The sequence below is a fragment of the Somniosus microcephalus genome, unplaced genomic scaffold (genome assembly GCF_052327205.1).
Source record: "Somniosus microcephalus isolate GS21.2 unplaced genomic scaffold, FLI_Smic_1.0 unresolved_chr4, whole genome shotgun sequence".
Lineage (NCBI taxonomy): Eukaryota > Metazoa > Chordata > Chondrichthyes > Squaliformes > Somniosidae > Somniosus > Somniosus microcephalus.
The window spans coordinates 5,192,964-5,207,025 of NW_028225182.1; the positions used below are offsets into that span (position 1 = coordinate 5,192,964).

The 14,062-nt window shown below is 44.5% G+C and overlaps 7 non-coding genes across 7 annotated transcripts; all 7 read right to left on the reverse strand.

Annotated features, from left to right (window-relative positions):
* Positions 1-3,763: 3,763 nt before the first annotated feature.
* trnaq-cug (transfer RNA glutamine (anticodon CUG)) lies at positions 3,764-3,835 on the reverse strand. The gene has a single exon. It is a non-coding gene; the product is annotated as a tRNA-Gln (tRNA).
* A 1,283-nt stretch (positions 3,836-5,118) lies between these two features.
* Positions 5,119-5,190, reverse strand: trnaq-cug (transfer RNA glutamine (anticodon CUG)). Its single transcript has one exon. It is a non-coding gene; the product is annotated as a tRNA-Gln (tRNA).
* A 1,283-nt stretch (positions 5,191-6,473) lies between these two features.
* trnaq-cug (transfer RNA glutamine (anticodon CUG)) lies at positions 6,474-6,545 on the reverse strand. The gene has a single exon. It is a non-coding gene; the product is annotated as a tRNA-Gln (tRNA).
* Positions 6,546-9,182: 2,637 nt separating this feature from the next.
* trnaq-cug (transfer RNA glutamine (anticodon CUG)) lies at positions 9,183-9,254 on the reverse strand. Its single transcript has one exon. It is a non-coding gene; the product is annotated as a tRNA-Gln (tRNA).
* Positions 9,255-10,537: 1,283 nt separating this feature from the next.
* trnaq-cug (transfer RNA glutamine (anticodon CUG)) lies at positions 10,538-10,609 on the reverse strand. Its single transcript has one exon. It is a non-coding gene; the product is annotated as a tRNA-Gln (tRNA).
* A 1,283-nt stretch (positions 10,610-11,892) lies between these two features.
* On the reverse strand, positions 11,893-11,964 carry trnaq-cug (transfer RNA glutamine (anticodon CUG)). The gene has a single exon. It is a non-coding gene; the product is annotated as a tRNA-Gln (tRNA).
* Positions 11,965-13,247: 1,283 nt separating this feature from the next.
* Positions 13,248-13,319, reverse strand: trnaq-cug (transfer RNA glutamine (anticodon CUG)). Its single transcript has one exon. It is a non-coding gene; the product is annotated as a tRNA-Gln (tRNA).
* Positions 13,320-14,062: the final 743 nt, after the last annotated feature.

Genomic DNA, 14,062 nt, shown 5'->3' on the forward strand with positions numbered 1-14,062 from the left:
GATTGCATTGCAGTCCTGCCAGGTAAAATGTGAATAATCTTTGCAAGGCACTGCTGCACGATAGATAAGCAATTGTTAACTTTTTTCGAGAATACGAAGTGCAATGTCTACGTTTCAAGAAGCACTGCTTTCAATTTTAGCAAGTATGCCAGCCGAATGCAGCTTGCAAAGAAAATGTTGAGCAATCTGCTGTGCAGTGAAACGAAGCACTGGACAATACACATCTTTCTCCCCCGCTTATTTGGAACTGGGAATGAGAGGTTGAGTCTATCATCTGATGTTGAGAACAATACATCAACCGTCATTGATTCAGGCAGCAAACGGTCCCGTAACCGTGGTTGGTTTGCAGATGCCAAGCTTGTATGTCCCAAATTTCCAGCAGCTGGGACAACAAGAATTCAGGTTCCACCAAGATTTGAACTCGGATCGCTGCACTCAAAGTCCAGAGTGGTCACCATTACAGCATTTAACCGGCGCTGAAGAATTCATTAGAATCTTTTCTTAAAATCAACAACATTACCGTCGCCACCATTATACTTTGTCTCGGTCTGGTCTCATCCTTAACTTCAGCTTGCCCCTCTGCTAAGCCTCGGTTCTGAGTAAATCACACAGCTGCCTTGATGGCTATCGGTTCACAAATCTCTGCTTCTTTTTCACACTGCTCATAGCAGCTTGTATTGCAGTCCTGCCAGGTAAAATGTGAATAATCTTTGCAAGGCACTGCTGTACGAAAGATAAGCAATTGCTAACTTTTTTCGAGAATACGAAGTGCAATGTCTACGTTTCAAGAAGCACTGCTTTCAATTTCAGCAAGTATGCCAGCCGAATGCAGCTTTAAAGAAAATGTTGAGCATTCTGCTGTGCAGTCAAACGAAGCACTGGACAACACACATTTTTCTCCCCCTCTTATTTGGAACTGGGAATGAGAGGTTGAGCCTGTCATCTGATGTCGAGAACAATAAATCAACCGTCATTGATTCAGGCAGCAAACGGTCCCGTAACCGTGGTTGGTATGCAGATGCCAAGCTTGTATGTCCCAAATTTCCAGCAGCTGGGACAACAAGAATTCAGGTTCCACCAAGATTTGAACTCGGATCGCTGGACTCAAAGTCCAGAGTGGTCACCATTACAGCATGCAACCTGCGCTGAAGAATTCATTAGAATCTTTTCTTAAAATCAACAACATTACCGTCGCCACCATTATACTTTGTCTCGGTCTGGTCTCATCCTTAACTTCAGCTTGCCCACTTGCCCCTCTGCTAAGCCTCGGTTCTGAGTAAATCACACAGCTGCCTTGATGGCTATCGGTTCACAAATCTCAGCTTCTTTTTCACACTGCTCATGGCAGATTGCATTGCAGTCCTGCCAGGTAAAATGTGAATAATCTTTGCAAGGCACTGCTGCACGATAGATAAGCAATTGTTAACTTTTTTCGAGAATACGAAGTGCAATGTCTACGTTTCAAGAAGCACTGCTTTCAATTTTAGCAAGTATGCCAGCCGAATGCAGCTTGCAAAGAAAATGTTGAGCAATCTGCTGTGCAGTGAAACGAAGCACTGGACAATACACATCTTTCTCCCCCGCTTATTTGGAACTGGGAATGAGAGGTTGAGTCTATCATCTGATGTTGAGAACAATACATCAACCGTCATTGATTCAGGCAGCAAACGGTCCCGTAACCGTGGTTGGTTTGCAGATGCCAAGCTTGTATGTCCCAAATTTCCAGCAGCTGGGACAACAAGAATTCAGGTTCCACCAAGATTTGAACTCGGATCGCTGGACTCAAAGTCCAGAGTGGTCACCATTACAGCATGCAACCGGCGCTGAATAATTCATTAGAATCTTTTCTTAAAATCAACAACATTACCGCCGCCACCATTATACTTTGTCTCGGTCTGGTCTCATCCTTAACTTCAGCTTGCCCCTCTGCTAAGCCTCGGTTCTGAGTAAATCACACAGCTGCCTTGATGGCTATCGGTTCACAAATCTCTGCTTCTTTTTCACACTGCTCATAGCAGCTTGTATTGCAGTCCTGCCAGGTAAAATGTGAATAATCTTTGCAAGGCACTGCTGTACGAAAGATAAGCAATTGTTAACTTTTTTCGAGAATACGAAGTGCAATGTCTACGTTTCAAGAAGCACTGCTTTCAATTTCAGCAAGTATGCCAGCCGAATGCAGCTTTAAAGAAAATGTTGAGCATTCTGCTGTGCAGTCAAACGAAGCACTGGACAACACACATTTTTCTCCCCCTCTTATTTGGAACTGGGAATGAGAGGTTGAGCCTGTCATCTGATGTCGAGAACAATAAATCAACCGTCATTGATTCAGGCAGCAAACGGTCCCATAACCGTGGTTGGTATGCAGATGCCAAGCTTGTATGTCCCAAATTTCCAGCAGCTGGGACAACAAGAATTCAGGTTCTATCCGGATTTGAACTTGGATCGCTGGATTCAGAGCCCAGAGTGCTTACCATTACACCATGGAACCTTTGCTAAACAGTTCCCTAGATTCTTTTCTCAAAATCAACAACATTACCATCTCCACCATTATACTTTGTCTCGGCCTGGTCTCATCCTTAACTTCAGCTTGCCCACTTGCCCCTCTGCTAAGCTTCGGTTCTGAGCAAATCACACAGCTGCCTTGATGGCTATAGGTTCACAAATCTCAGCTTCTTTTTCACACTGCTCATGGCAGATTGCATTGCAGCCCTGCCAGGTAAAATGTGAATAATCTTTGCAAGGCACTGCTGCACGATAGATAAGCAATTGTTAACTTTTTTCGAGAATACGAAGTGCAATGTCTACGTTTCAAGAAGCACTGCTTTCAATTTTAGCAAGTATGCCAGCCGAATGCAGCTTGCAAAGAAAATGTTGAGCAATCTGCTGTGCAGTGAAACGAAGCACTGGACAATACACATCTTTCTCCCCCGCTTATTTGGAACTGGGAATGAGAGGTTGAGCCTATCATCTGATGTTGAGAACAATACATCAACCGTCATTGATTCAGGCAGCAAACAGTCCCGTAACCGTGGTTGGAATGCAGATGCCAAGCTTGTATGTCCCAAATTTCCAGCAGCTGGGACAACAAGAATTCAGGTTCCACCAAGATTTGAACTCGGATCGCTGGACTCAAAGTCCAGAGTGGTCACCATTACAGCATGCAACCGGCGCTGAAGAATTCATTAGAATCTTTTCTTAAAATCAACAACATTACCGTCGCCACCATTATACATTGTCTCGCTCTGGTCTCATCCTTAACTTCAGCTTGCCCCTCTGCTAAGCCTCGGTTCCGAGTAAATCACACAGCTGCCTTGATGGCTATCGGTTCACAAATCTCTGCTTCTTTTTCACACTGCTCATAGCAGCTTGTATTGCAGTCCTGCCAGGTAAAATGTGAATAATCTTTGCAAGGCACTGCTGTACGAAAGATAAGCAATTGTTAACTTTTTTCGAGAATACGAAGTGCAATGTCTACGTTTCAAGAAGCACTGATTTCAATTTCAGCAAGTACGCCAGCCGAATGCAGCTTAAAAGAAAATGTTGAGCATTCTGCTGTGCAGTCAAACGAAGCACTGGACAACACACATTTTTCTCCCCCTCTTATTTGGAACTGGAAATGAGAGGTTGAGCCTATCATCTGATGTCGAGAACAATAAATCAACCATCATTGATTCAGGCAGCAAACGGTCCCGTAACCGTGGTTGGTATGCAGATGCCAAGCTTGTATGGCCCAAATTTCCAGCAGCTGGGAGAACAAGAATTCAGGTTCCACCGAGATTTGAACTCGGATCGCTGGATTCAGAGCCCAGAGTGCTTACCATTACACCATGGAACCTTTGCTAAACAGTTCCCTAGATTCTTTTCTCAAAATCAACAACATTACCATCTCCACCATTATACATTGTCTCGGCCTGGTCTCATCCTTAACTTCAGCTTGCCCACTTGCCCCTCTGCTAAGCTTCGGTTCTGAGCAAATCACACAGCTGCCTTGATGGCTATCGGTTCACAAATCTCAGCTTCTTTTTCACACTGCTCATGGCAGATTGCATTGCAGTCCTGCCAGGTAAAATGTGAATAATCTTTGCAAGGCACTGCTGCACGATAGATAAGCAATTGTTAACTTTTTTCGAGAATACGAAGTGCAATGTCTACGTTTCAAGAAACACTGCTTTCAATTTTAGCAAGTATGCCAGCCGAATGCAGCTTGCAAAGAAAATGTTGAGCAATCTGCTGTGCAGTGAAACGAAGCACTGGACAATACACATCTTTCTCCCCTGCTTATTTGGAACTGGGAATGAGAGGTTGAGCCTATCATCTGATGTTGAGAACAATACATCAACCGTCATTGATTCAGGCAGCAAACGGTCCCGTAACCGTGGTTGGTTTGCAGATGCCAAGCTTGTATGTCCCAAATTTCCAGCAGCTGGGACAACAAGAATTCAGGTTCCACCAAGATTTGAACTCGGATCGCTGGACTCAAAGTCCAGAGTGGTCACCATTACAGCATGCAACCGGCGCTGAAGAATTCATTAGAATCTTTTCTTAAAATCAACAACATTACCGTCGCCACCATTATACTTTGTCTCGGTCTGGTCTCATCCTTAACTTCAGCTTGCCCACTTGCCCCTCTGCTAAGCCTCGGTTCCGAGTAAATCACACAGCTGCCTTGATGGCTATCGGTTCACAAATCTCTGCTTCTTTTTCACACTGCTCATAGCAGCTTGTATTGCAGTCCTGCCAGGTAAAATGTGAATAATCTTTGCAAGGCACTGCTGTACGAAAGATAAGCAATTGTTAACTTTTTTCGAGAATACGAAGTGCAATGTCTACGTTTCAAGAAGCACTGCTTTCAATTTCAGCAAGTACGCCAGCCGAATGCAGCTTAAAAGAAAATGTTGAGCATTCTGCTGTGCAGTCAAACGAAGCACTGGACAACACACATTTTTCTCCCCCTCTTATTTGGAACTGGAAATGAGAGGTTGAGCCTATCATCTGATGTCGAGAACAATAAATCAACCATCATTGATTCAGGCAGCAAACGGTCCCGTAACCGTGGTTGGTATGCAGATGCCAAGCTTGTATGGCCCAAATTTCCAGCAGCTGGGAGAACAAGAATTCAGGTTCCACCGAGATTTGAACTCGGATCGCTGGATTCAGAGCCCAGAGTGCTTACCATTACACCATGGAACCTTTGCTAAACGGTTCCCTAGATTCTTTTCTCAAAATCAACAACATTACCATCTCCACCATTATACTTTGTCTCGGCCTGGTCTCATCCTTAACTTCAGCTTGCCCACTTGCCCCTCTGCTAAGCTTCGGTTCTGAGCAAATCACACAGCTGCCTTGATGGCTATCGGTTCACAAATCTCAGCTTCTTTTTCACACTGCTCATGGCAGATTGCATTGCAGTCCTGCCAGGTAAAATGTGAATAATCTTTGCAAGGCACTGCTGCACGATAGATAAGCAATTGTTAACTTTTTTCGAGAATACGAAGTGCAATGTCTACGTTTCAAGAAGCACTGCTTTCAATTTTAGCAAGTATGCCAGCCGAATGCAGCTTGCAAAGAAAATGTTGAGCAATCTGCTGTGCAGTGAAACGAAGCACTGGACAATACACATCTTTCTCCCCCGCTTATTTGGAACTGGGAATGAGAGGTTGAGCCTATCATCTGATGTTGAGAACAATACATCAACCGTCATTGATTCAGGCAGCAAACGGTCCCGTAACCGTGGTTGGTTTGCAGATGCCAAGCTTGTATGTCCCAAATTTCCAGCAGCTGGGACAACAAGAATTCAGGTTCCACCAAGATTTGAACTCGGATCGCTGGACTCAAAGTCCAGAGTGGTCACCATTACAGCATGCAACCGGCGCTGAAGAATTCATTAGAATCTTTTCTTAAAATCAACAACATTACCGTCGCCACCATTATACTTTGTCTCGGTCTGGTCTCATCCTTAACTTCAGCTTGCCCACTTGCCCCTCTGCTAAGCCTCGGTTCCGAGTAAATCACACAGCTGCCTTGATGGCTATCGGTTCACAAATCTCTGCTTCTTTTTCACACTGCTCATAGCAGCTTGTATTGCAGTCCTGCCAGGTAAAATGTGAATAATCTTTGCAAGGCACTGCTGTACGAAAGATAAGCAATTGTTAACTTTTTTCGAGAATACGAAGTGCAATGTCTACGTTTCAAGAAGCACTGCTTTCAATTTCAGCAAGTACGCCAGCCGAATGCAGCTTAAAAGAAAATGTTGAGCATTCTGCTGTGCAGTCAAACGAAGCACTGGACAACACACATTTTTCTCCCCCTCTTATTTGGAACTGGAAATGAGAGGTTGAGCCTATCATCTGATGTCGAGAACAATAAATCAACCATCATTGATTCAGGCAGCAAACGGTCCCGTAACCGTGGTTGGTATGCAGATGCCCAGCTTGTATGGCCCAAATTTCCAGCAGCTGGGAGAACAAGAATTCAGGTTCCACCGAGATTTGAACTCGGATCGCTGGATTCAGAGCCCAGAGTGCTTACCATTACACCATGGAACCTTTGCTAAACAGTTCCCTAGATTCTTTTCTCAAAATCAACAACATTACCATCTCCACCATTATACTTTGTCTCGGCCTGGTCTCATCCTTAACTTCAGCTTGCCCACTTGCCCCTCTGCTAAGCTTCGGTTCTGAGCAAATCACACAGCTGCCTTGATGGCTATCGGTTCACAAATCTCAGCTTCTTTTTCACACTGCTCATGGCAGATTGCATTGCAGTCCTGCCAGGTAAAATGTGAATAATCTTTGCAAGGCACTGCTGCACGATAGATAAGCAATTGTTAACTTTTTTCGAGAATACGAAGTGCAATGTCTACGTTTCAAGAAGCACTGCTTTCAATTTTAGCAAGTATGCCAGCCGAATGCAGCTTGCAAAGAAAATGTTGAGCAATCTGCTGTGCAGTGAAACGAAGCACTGGACAATACACATCTTTCTCCCCCGCTTATTTGGAACTGGGAAAGAGTGGTTGAGCCTATCATCTGATGTTGAGAACAATACATCAACCGTCATTGATTCAGGCAGCAAACGATCCCGTAACCGTGGTTGGTATGCAGATGCCAAGCTTGTATGTCCCAAATTTCCAGCAGCTGGGACAACAAGAATTCAGGTTCCACCAAGATTTGAACTCGGATCGCTGGACTCAAAGTCCAGAGTGGTCACCATTACAGCATGCAACCGGCGCTGAAGAATTCATTAGAATCTTTTCTTAAAATCAACAACATTACCGTCGCCACCATTATACTTTGTCTCGGTCTGGTCTCATCCTTAACTTCAGCTTGCCCACTTGCCCCTCTGCTAAGCCTCGGTTCTGAGTAAATCACACAGCTGCCTTGATGGCTATCGGTTCACAAATCTCTGCTTCTTTTTCACACTGCTCATAGCAGCTTGTATTGCAGTCCTGCCAGGTAAAATGTGAATAATCTTTGCAAGGCACTGCTGTACGAAAGATAAGCAATTGTTAACTTTTTTCGAGAATACGAAGTGCAATGTCTACGTTTCAAGAAGCACTGCTTTCAATTTCAGCAAGTATGCCAGCCGAATGCAGCTTTAAAGAAAATGTTGAGCGTTCTGCTGTGCAGTCAAACGAAGCACTGGACAACACACATTTTTCTCCCCCTCTTATTTGGAACTGGGAATGAGAGGTTGAGCCTGTCATCTGATGTCGAGAACAATAAATCAACCGTCATTGATTCAGGCAGCAAACGGTCCCGTAACCGTGGTTGGTATGCAGATGCCAAGCTTGTATGTCCCAAATTTCCAGCAGCTGGGACAACAAGAATTCAGGTTCCACCGAGATTTGAATTCGGATCGCTGGATTCAGAGCCCAGAGTGCTTACCATTACACCATGGAACCTTTGCTGAATTGTTCCTAGATTCTTTTCTCAAAATCAACAACATTACCATCTCCACCATTATACTTTGTCTCGGCCTGGTCTCATCCTTAACTTCAGCTTGCCCACTTGCCCCTCTGCTAAGCTTCGGTTCTGAGCAAATCACACAGCTGCCTTGATGGCTATCGGTTCACAAATCTCAGCTTCTTTTTCACACTGCTCATGGCAGATTGCATTGCAGCCCTGCCAGGTAAAATGTGAATAATCTTTGCAAGGCAATGCTGCACGATAGATAAGCAATTGTTAACTTTTTTCGAGAATACGAAGTGCAATGTCTACGTTTCAAGAAGCACTGCTTTCAATTTTAGCAAGTATGCCAGCCGAATGCAGCTTGCAAAGAAAATGTTGAGCAATCTGCTGTGCAGTGAAACGAAGCACTGGACAATACACATCTTTCTCCCCCGCTTATTTGGAACTGGGAATGAGAGGTTGAGCCTATCATCTGATGTTGAGAACAATACATCAACCGTCATTGATTCAGGCAGCAAACGGTCCCGTAACCGTGGTTGGAATGCAGATGCCAAGCTTGTATGTCCCAAATTTCCAGCAGCTGGGACAACAAGAATTCAGGTTCCACCAAGATTTGAACTCGGATCGCTGGACTCAAAGTCCAGAGTGGTCACCATTACAGCATGCAACCGGCGCTGAAGAATTCATTAGAATCTTTTCTTAAAATCAACAACATTACCGTCGCCACCATTATACTTTGTCTCGGTCTGGTCTCATCCTTAACTTCAGCTTGCCCACTTGCCCCTCTGCTAAGCCTCGGTTCCGAGTAAATCACACAGCTGCCTTGATGGCTATCGGTTCACAAATCTCTGCTTCTTTTTCACACTGCTCATAGCAGCTTGTATTGCAGTCCTGCCAGGTAAAATGTGAATAATCTTTGCAAGGCACTGCTGTACGAAAGATAAGCAATTGTTAACTTTTTTCGAGAATACGAAGTGCAATGTCTACGTTTCAAGAAGCACTGATTTCAATTTCAGCAAGTACGCCAGCCGAATGCAGCTTAAAAGAAAATGTTGAGCATTCTGCTGTGCAGTCAAACGAAGCACTGGACAACACACATTTTTCTCCCCCTCTTATTTGGAACTGGAAATGAGAGGTTGAGCCTATCATCTGATGTCGAGAACAATAAATCAACCATCATTGATTCAGGCAGCAAACGGTCCCGTAACCGTGGTTGGTATGCAGATGCCAAGCTTGTATGGCCCAAATTTCCAGCAGCTGGGAGAACAAGAATTCAGGTTCCACCGAGATTTGAACTCGGATCGCTGGATTCAGAGCCCAGAGTGCTTACCATTACACCATGGAACCTTTGCTAAACAGTTCCCTAGATTCTTTTCTCAAAATCAACAACATTACCATCTCCACCATTATACTTTGTCTCGGCCTGGTCTCATCCTTAACTTCAGCTTGCCCACTTGCCCCTCTGCTAAGCTTCGGTTCTGAGCAAATCACACAGCTGCCTTGATGGCTATCGGTTCACAAATCTCAGCTTCTTTTTCACACTGCTCATGGCAGATTGCATTGCAGTCCTGCCAGGTAAAATGTGAATAATCTTTGCAAGGCACTGCTGCACGATAGATAAGCAATTGTTAACTTTTTTCGAGAATACGAAGTGCAATGTCTACGTTTCAAGAAGCACTGCTTTCAATTTTAGCAAGTATGCCAGCCGAATGCAGCTTGCAAAGAAAATGTTGAGCAATCTGCTGTGCAGTGAAACGAAGCACTGGACAATACACATCTTTCTCCCCCGCTTATTTGGAACTGGGAATGAGAGGTTGAGCCTATCATCTGATGTTGAGAACAATACATCAACCGTCATTGATTCAGGCAGCAAACGGTCCCGTAACCGTGGTTGGTTTGCAGATGCCAAGCTTGTATGTCCCAAATTTCCAGCAGCTGGGACAACAAGAATTCAGGTTCCACCAAGATTTGAACTCGGATCGCTGGACTCAAAGTCCAGAGTGGTCACCATTACAGCATGCAACCGGCGCTGAAGAATTCATTAGAATCTTTTCTTAAAATCAACAACATTACCGTCGCCACCATTATACTTTGTCTCGGTCTGGTCTCATCCTTAACTTCAGCTTGCCCACTTGCCCCTCTGCTAAGCCTCGGTTCCGAGTAAATCACACAGCTGCCTTGATGGCTATCGGTTCACAAATCTCTGCTTCTTTTTCACACTGCTCATAGCAGCTTGTATTGCAGTCCTGCCAGGTAAAATGTGAATAATCTTTGCAAGGCACTGCTGTACGAAAGATAAGCAATTGTTAACTTTTTTCGAGAATACGAAGTGCAATGTCTACGTTTCAAGAAGCACTGCTTTCAATTTCAGCAAGTACGCCAGCCGAATGCAGCTTAAAAGAAAATGTTGAGCATTCTGCTGTGCAGTCAAACGAAGCACTGGACAACACACATTTTTCTCCCCCTCTTATTTGGAACTGGAAATGAGAGGTTGAGCCTATCATCTGATGTCGAGAACAATAAATCAACCATCATTGATTCAGGCAGCAAACGGTCCCGTAACCGTGGTTGGTATGCAGATGCTAAGCTTGTATGGCCCAAATTTCCAGCAGCTGGGAGAACAAGAATTCAGGTTCCACCGAGATTTGAACTCGGATCGCTGGATTCAGAGCCCAGAGTGCTTACCATTACACCATGGAACCTTTGCTAAACAGTTCCCTAGATTCTTTTCTCAAAATCAACAACATTACCATCTCCACCATTATACATTGTCTCGGCCTGGTCTCATCCTTAACTTCAGCTTGCCCACTTGCCCCTCTGCTAAGCTTCGGTTCTGAGCAAATCACACAGCTGCCTTGATGGCTATCGGTTCACAAATCTCAGCTTCTTTTTCACACTGCTCATGGCAGATTGCATTGCAGTCCTGCCAGGTAAAATGTGAATAATCTTTGCAAGGCACTGCTGCACGATAGATAAGCAATTGTTAACTTTTTTCGAGAATACGAAGTGCAATGTCTACGTTTCAAGAAACACTGCTTTCAATTTTAGCAAGTATGCCAGCCGAATGCAGCTTGCAAAGAAAATGTTGAGCAATCTGCTGTGCAGTGAAACGAAGCACTGGACAATACACATCTTTCTCCCCTGCTTATTTGGAACTGGGAATGAGAGGTTGAGCCTATCATCTGATGTTGAGAACAATACATCAACCGTCATTGATTCAGGCAGCAAACGGTCCCGTAACCGTGGTTGGTTTGCAGATGCCAAGCTTGTATGTCCCAAATTTCCAGCAGCTGGGACAACAAGAATTCAGGTTCCACCAAGATTTGAACTCGGATCGCTGGACTCAAAGTCCAGAGTGGTCACCATTACAGCATGCAACCGGCGCTGAAGAATTCATTAGAATCTTTTCTTAAAATCAACAACATTACCGTCGCCACCATTATACTTTGTCTCGGTCTGGTCTCATCCTTAACTTCAGCTTGCCCACTTGCCCCTCTGCTAAGCCTCGGTTCCGAGTAAATCACACAGCTGCCTTGATGGCTATCGGTTCACAAATCTCTGCTTCTTTTTCACACTGCTCATAGCAGCTTGTATTGCAGTCCTGCCAGGTAAAATGTGAATAATCTTTGCAAGGCACTGCTGTACGAAAGATAAGCAATTGTTAACTTTTTTCGAGAATACGAAGTGCAATGTCTACGTTTCAAGAAGCACTGCTTTCAATTTCAGCAAGTACGCCAGCCGAATGCAGCTTAAAAGAAAATGTTGAGCATTCTGCTGTGCAGTCAAACGAAGCACTGGACAACACACATTTTTCTCCCCCTCTTATTTGGAACTGGAAATGAGAGGTTGAGCCTATCATCTGATGTCGAGAACAATAAATCAACCATCATTGATTCAGGCAGCAAACGGTCCCGTAACCGTGGTTGGTATGCAGATGCCAAGCTTGTATGGCCCAAATTTCCAGCAGCTGGGAGAACAAGAATTCAGGTTCCACCGAGATTTGAACTCGGATCGCTGGATTCAGAGCCCAGAGTGCTTACCATTACACCATGGAACCTTTGCTAAACGGTTCCCTAGATTCTTTTCTCAAAATCAACAACATTACCATCTCCACCATTATACTTTGTCTCGGCCTGGTCTCATCCTTAACTTCAGCTTGCCCACTTGCCCCTCTGCTAAGCTTCGGTTCTGAGCAAATCACACAGCTGCCTTGATGGCTATCGGTTCACAAATCTCAGCTTCTTTTTCACACTGCTCATGGCAGATTGCATTGCAGTCCTGCCAGGTAAAATGTGAATAATCTTTGCAAGGCACTGCTGCACGATAGATAAGCAATTGTTAACTTTTTTCGAGAATACGAAGTGCAATGTCTACGTTTCAAGAAGCACTGCTTTCAATTTTAGCAAGTATGCCAGCCGAATGCAGCTTGCAAAGAAAATGTTGAGCAATCTGCTGTGCAGTGAAACGAAGCACTGGACAATACACATCTTTCTCCCCCGCTTATTTGGAACTGGGAATGAGAGGTTGAGCCTATCATCTGATGTTGAGAACAATACATCAACCGTCATTGATTCAGGCAGCAAACGGTCCCGTAACCGTGGTTGGTTTGCAGATGCCAAGCTTGTATGTCCCAAATTTCCAGCAGCTGGGACAACAAGAATTCAGGTTCCACCAAGATTTGAACTCGGATCGCTGGACTCAAAGTCCAGAGTGGTCACCATTACAGCATGCAACCGGCGCTGAAGAATTCATTAGAATCTTTTCTTAAAATCAACAACATTACCGTCGCCACCATTATACTTTGTCTCGGTCTGGTCTCATCCTTAACTTCAGCTTGCCCACTTGCCCCTCTGCTAAGCCTCGGTTCCGAGTAAATCACACAGCTGCCTTGATGGCTATCGGTTCACAAATCTCTGCTTCTTTTTCACACTGCTCATAGCAGCTTGTATTGCAGTCCTGCCAGGTAAAATGTGAATAATCTTTGCAAGGCACTGCTGTACGAAAGATAAGCAATTGTTAACTTTTTTCGAGAATACGAAGTGCAATGTCTACGTTTCAAGAAGCACTGCTTTCAATTTCAGCAAGTACGCCAGCCGAATGCAGCTTAAAAGAAAATGTTGAGCATTCTGCTGTGCAGTCAAACGAAGCACTGGACAACACACATTTTTCTCCCCCTCTTATTTGGAACTGGAAATGAGAGGTTGAGCCTATCATCTGATGTCGAGAACAATAAATCAACCATCATTGATTCAGGCAGCAAACGGTCCCGTAACCGTGGTTGGTATGCAGATGCCCAGCTTGTATGGCCCAAATTTCCAGCAGCTGGGAGAACAAGAATTCAGGTTCCACCGAGATTTGAACTCGGATCGCTGGATTCAGAGCCCAGAGTGCTTACCATTACACCATGGAACCTTTGCTAAACAGTTCCCTAGATTCTTTTCTCAAAATCAACAACATTACCATCTCCACCATTATACTTTGTCTCGGCCTGGTCTCATCCTTAACTTCAGCTTGCCCACTTGCCCCTCTGCTAAGCTTCGGTTCTGAGCAAATCACACAGCTGCCTTGATGGCTATCGGTTCACAAATCTCAGCTTCTTTTTCACACTGCTCATGGCAGATTGCATTGCAGTCCTGCCAGGTAAAATGTGAATAATCTTTGCAAGGCACTGCTGCACGATAGATAAGCAATTGTTAACTTTTTTCGAGAATACGAAGTGCAATGTCTACGTTTCAAGAAGCACTGCTTTCAATTTTAGCAAGTATGCCAGCCGAATGCAGCTTGCAAAGAAAATGTTGAGCAATCTGCTGTGCAGTGAAACGAAGCACTGGACAATACACATCTTTCTCCCCCGCTTATTTGGAACTGGGAAAGAGTGGTTGAGCCTATCATCTGATGTTGAGAACAATACATCAACCGTCATTGATTCAGGCAGCAAACGATCCCGTAACCGTGGTTGGTATGCAGATGCCAAGCTTGTATGTCCCAAATTTCCAGCAGCTGGGACAACAAGAATTCAGGTTCCACCAAGATTTGAACTCGGATCGCTGGACTCAAAGTCCAGAGTGGTCACCATTACAGCATGCAACCGGCGCTGAAGAATTCATTAGAATCTTTTCTTAAAATCAACAACATTACCGTCGCCACCATTATAC